This window comes from Pistacia vera, unplaced genomic scaffold (assembly GCF_008641045.1).
Source record: "Pistacia vera cultivar Batoury unplaced genomic scaffold, PisVer_v2 Contig35, whole genome shotgun sequence".
Classification (NCBI taxonomy): Eukaryota; Viridiplantae; Streptophyta; class Magnoliopsida; order Sapindales; family Anacardiaceae; genus Pistacia; species Pistacia vera.
This window is the reverse complement of record NW_022196168.1, coordinates 698,173-704,211: the sequence shown is the minus strand read 5'-3', so window position 1 is coordinate 704,211 and position 6,039 is coordinate 698,173.

Below are 6,039 nucleotides of genomic sequence, written 5' to 3'. Positions count from 1 at the left end.
ACTATATAAACAGAGTTCAACCCTTACATTATATATACAATCACAACCCGTTTCTAGCTTACTAAGTTCTTGCTCCCAAGAACCACTGCCTTTCCCTGCCGTAGAGTCGAGTTTTTACCACTCTACATCGGCAATTGTCGTAAAGGCGAGTTCCGACCACTCTACATCGATAAGTCGTGCCCTAGCTTCACACTCCCGATAAACTCTTTCCCACTCTTGGCCTTACTAAATATCCCACAATCGTGTTGCCTTGAGTGTCAGAGTGCCTACAGCCGACACCACACCGGTGTCCCCAGGTCTTCGCATTCACTCTTCTTTGTCTTTGCAGGTCTACGAGATTGTCAATGGATTATTCCTCACAATCAAATCCAAAGAACTTCTGGGTAGATTTTATCGTCTACAATAGTTTAAAGATTTATTATAAGGTTTTCTAATACATAGTATGACTTCTATTGAAATTCCTAACATATGGGGTATTTATGCATTTGCATTTGCTGATCAATAAAATAATATTGAAATTGTGGTAATTTTATTTATTAAAAAAATTCAAAATTATTTGGCAAGTAGGGTTGTGACGTTTTATGGAATGACTTTATGGATTGGATTAATGAGATTGTTTTCATTTTTAGTTTTGATTTCTTTTATATTTTTATCTTAATAATGGTTTGTGAATAAAAGTAATAAGAAATAAATAGCAAGAGTGAAGATTATGGGGTGTCATTTTTTTTTTTTTTTTTTTTTTTTGCGGTAACTAATAATTATATAAAAAAATAAAGAATTACAACCTAAGCGGGAAGAATCCAAAAAAGCATGACCCTAAATAGCCAAGGGACGCAACCTAACAAAAAGAGCAAAGGAGCCAGAATGTACACCTATCAACACCCCTTAAATAACCAAAAAAACTGGCTAGGGATGGCTAACCAAAATTCCTTTACACAGCCAAGAAAACAGCAACAGCCATAACTCATTGCCCCAAAAAAAAAAAAAAAAAAACCTAGAGCAGGAGCAGAAATCAGCCAAGAAACAACAGCAAAAAAACCAGTTAGAGAAAAGAATAAGCCACAGCCCCATGATGGACACCACAGTAGCATTAGCCAACTAAAGCGCACATAACAACATGCTAAACAAAAACACCGCAACAAAATAGGACAACCAACAGAAAAGCTCCAGCAAGAACAACAACCCCATCAGGAGGGAAAAAAACTAGCAGTAGCAGAAGAGAAAAATAGTCTACGGCAATGCAAACAGCCACCAAATACCCCAGTGACACTTGCTCATTGCAGCCCTCACCTCCTTAAGTAGAAAAAGGAATTCTCTCGACATCCAAGCCAACCGTTTTGCCAATTCCTTCTAGACCTCCTGCCCACTATGAGAACAAGTCTCACTCAAACATTGGGATTGATGAATGCAATTTTTGCAAGCAAAATGGTCACTGGAAGGCTCAATGTCCTAAGTTGTTGAATAGAGGACCATAATCACACTAGTAGAAGCATCAATTCAAGGCTCCACAATTTGGCAACCAATAGCAACCACGACCATATCGACTTTCACAGTATAACAATGCAGCAAATTGTACCACTATCAGACTCATTTGGATTTGGAGTCTCGTCCTCAAGTCCCATACTTGCAGCCCTTATTAAGTAGTTTTAGAAGTTCCTTACTATATAGCTGCATACTATGTCCACTTCTTCTTCGATAGGTTAGCTGCCTCTTAGTTCTTTCGGTATGTCCTCCTCCACATGGGTTTTGGATTTTGGAGCTTCACACCATATGTCTCCTAGTTTGAAATCCTTTGTTTCCTTGTATCCATCATCATTTGTGTCTGTCATGACTATTGATGGCACTCTTACGCCATTAGCAGGAGTTGGTTCTGTTATCACATCTCATTTATCTCTTTTTGATGTTTATCGCATTCTAAGCTAAAATTAAATCTTGTTTCTATTAGTTAATTGTGTGATTTTGGTTACTTAGTATCTTTTTCTTCTACCTCTTGTCATGTGTAGGATCCGCAGTCTTAAAAGCTTATTGGGATAGGCCGTAGGCAAAGGGGATTATATGTTTTGGACAAGTTGAGATTACTAGTATTTGCAGCTCCTAGTGTTAACTTGTATTCTTTTCATTTGTGTTCTTCATCTTCTAGCTTTTATTTATGACATTCTCATCTTGATCATGTTTCAACTTCTCGCTTAAGATTTTTAGCCTCTACAGGAATCTTAGGAAATTTGCAAACTCATGATATTTATGATTATAGTGGTTGTAAACTTGCAAAATTTTCTGCTTTGCCTTTTAATTGAAGTACTTGTTCTATTGCACCATTTGATTTAGTTCATTATGATGTGTGGGGACTGGGGACCTTCACCCAAAGTAACAAAAAAAGGTTCTTGATATTATGTTTCTTTTATTGATGATCACACTTGTTTTTGTTTGGTTTATCTTATGAAATTTCGTTCTGACTTCTTTAGCATTTATAACAACTTTCGAGCTCTTGTAAAAACTCAACACTCTGCTGTTATTAAGTGTTTTAGATGTGATTTGGGTGGTGTATATACTTCCAATAAATTTTGTGAATTGCTTGCTTTGGATGGAACTATTCATCAAATTTCTCGTACAAACACTCTTGAGCAAAATAGTGTTGCTAAAAGAAAACATAGGCACATTGTTGAAATTGTCCGTTCTCTTTTGTTGTCTTCTTTTGTTCCAAGTGATTTTAGGGAGAAGCAATACCTACTGTAGTCAATTTAATTGATAAGATCCCATCGTCTCACACTTCAGGTTTGTCACCTTTCGAAAAGTTATATAGGCATGCTCTTGATTATTCATTCTTGAGAGTCTTTGGTTCTACTTGTTTTGTCCTTCTTCCTCGTGTAAAGTGTACTAAATTATCATCACGCTTTGTCATTTGTGAGTTTCTTGGTTATGGTGAAGGGCAAAAGGGGTATCATTGTTTTGATCCAGTTTCACGGAAACTATATGTATCTCGTCATGTTTTGTTCCTTGAACATATACCTTTCTTTTCTATTCCTGCTATTACTCACAACTTGACCAAAATTGATCTCATTCATATTGATCATTTCTCTATCCATATAGATAGCTTTCCTCCACAAGTCCCTTCCATTACAGGTTCTGACTCATCTATTGCTTCTATAGCCCTTTTTCCTCTTTATTATTCTTGGAGAGAAAATCACATTGTTAGTTCTGCATATACTGGTACTTCGTAGTCTACACCTTTCAATACTTCCCCTCCTGTTGTAGTCGCCCAAGCTCCTCCTAAGATTGTGGATTCTCTTCGTTATCCTCGATGTACTCATAAGTCTACTCACCTACCAGATTTTGTTTACTCTTATTATTCAACATCTTTTTCTTCCTTTTTAGCATCTATTCATTGTCTCTCTAAGCCCATATCCTACAAAGAGACAATTCTTGACCCCCTTTGGCAGCATGCTATGAATGAAGAACTTTCTTTTCTGCAAAGGACAAATGCTTGAGATTTGGTACCTTTACCTTTTGGTAAAAGTACAATTGTTTCTCACTGGGTCTCCAAAATCAAACCAAGTCTAATGGGTCTGTTGACTACTACAAAACTAGACTAGTTGCTAAGGGGTTTTCTCAGTAGTATGGTATAAATTATGAAGAGACTTTTGCTCCTATTGCAAAAATGACTACAGTTCGTACTCTTATTGCAATTACATATGCTCGTCAATGGCATATATCAAGGATGGATGTTAAGAATGCTTTCTTGAATGGTGATCTACATGAAGAAGTTTACATGGTTCCCCCGCCTGGTGTCTCTCATAAACATGGAGAAGTTTGCAAGCTTAAGAATGCTTTATATGACTTCAAACAGGCACCTAGAGCTTGGTTTGAAAGTTCTTTACTATGATCATAACTCTTGGGTTTTCCTCTAGTAATCATGACTCAACTCTCTTTATCAAGCGTCTACATGTCATATTTTGCTTTCTCTATATGTTGATGATATGATTATTATTGGTGATGATGTTGATGAGATTGTAGTGTTGAAGTCAAAATTAGCCCGTTAGTTTGAAATAAGGGATTTGGGTTCTCTACTTTTTGGGTATTGAAGTTACCTCTTCTCTAAAAGGTTACCTTCTCTCTCAGTCTAAGTACACCGCTGATATCCTTGAGCGTGCTCGTCTCACTGATACTAGAACTATAGATACTCCTTGTGAGCTTAACATTCGGTATACTCCTTCTAATGGTACTCCTTTGTTAGATCCTACTTTATATTGCACTATTGTTGGTAGTTTGGTCTACCTTACTATCACTTGCCCAAACATTGCATATGTTGTTCATATTGTTAGTCAGTTTATTGTTTCTCCTACTACTATTCATTGGGAAGCTGTTCTTTGTATTTTGCGATGCCTTCGAGGTACCATCTTTTAAAGTCTATTACTTCCATCCACCTCATCCTTGGAGCTGCGTGCATACTCTAATGTTGATTGGGGTAGTGATTCTACGAATCGCAAATTTGTTATTGGTTTTTGTATCTTTTTGGGCGAGTCTCTTATTTTTTGGAAGAGCAAGAAACAAACTATTTTTTCTCAATCTATTGCCGAAGCAGAGTATCGTGCTATGTGCATGTACTACCAAAGAGAATGTTTGGTTATGTTGGTTACTTATATATATGGGTGTTTCTCTTTTGCATCCCACACCTATTTATTGTGACAATCATATATAGTTCTATTCAGATTGCTCACAACTCAGTTTTTCATGAACAAACCAAGCACATCGAGATGGATTGTCTTTTTGCCCATCACCACATCAAGTGTGGCACCATTACTTTGCCTTTTGTTTCTTCTTCCTTACAGCTTGCTGACTTCTTTACCAAGTTGCATCCTATTTCACACTTTCGCTTTCTCATTGGCAAACTCTCGATGCTTTCTGTAGTTACATCGTGAGTTTGAGGGGGAATGTTAGAGTTATTATATATTTATTATAAGGGTAGTGTAGTTTTTTATTACTTTTGTATATTATCTCATTTTCCCTCTTTTGCATTGTATTGTATTTTTCCCTCCGTTCTTTTGCAATGAGAAACCTGAACCCTCATTTTCTCTCTTCCCTAATTTTCTTTTAATGTTTGATTTTTGCTTTTGAATAATGTCATTAAATAAAGGGTATTTGAATTTATGAGCTTTTATAAGATTTTTTTTTTGTTATTAAAACTATTTAATTGTGGTCAATAGTTTTACTCATTCATTTATTATATGAATTAAAAAGATAAAAAGATGTGTAGCCAGAGGAATCTATTTATTAATTGCATTAAATTTTCACTTTATTTCTGTTGATACTATACTTTTTCTTTGTCTTATCTAAGCACATCCAACTTCAAAACTTTAAATATATTTAATATTTGTTTCTCATTTATATATAAAATATTAAAAAAAATCAATTTCAAAGAGTATAATTAAATAATAATACCTTCACTAAGAAGATAGCAATTCTTCACAAAGGTGTGAAAAGAGTAAAGGATCTCTTCATTGATAAAGAAAACTTTATTCATTTCAATGGAATTTATTCTTTTGACTTATTGACACTTTATTTTACTCTTAATTTTATCAATTTAATTTAATACTTAAGTTGTGTTTGTTTTATTATTTTGAGTAGTATTTTTAAAAAAGTTGAGATGGGTTCTAATTACGAGGTAGGATTTAAAAATTAACAAAAGCACCTCCTAGGTTTGTTAATTTAGCTAAACACCCTCTACAATAAAAAATTTATAAATTAATAAAAACACCCCCACCTACCCACATTTGCCAGATTTCAACCACCGCCACTAAAAGGTGGTCGGAATTTGCGGTAATGGCACACGACTAGCTAGATCTAGCCGGTCGTGCACCGATATGACCTTTTTCGGTCAGATCTGACCACATCTGATTGCTAATGACGGCCAAGATATAGTCGTCATTAACGATCAAATGTAGCCAAAGATGTGGCCATCAAAGACCAGATCTTTGGTCATACATCTGGTATTTTTCGACTAGATCCACGGTGGATCTGGTATCTGGCCGAAAAAATGCTATA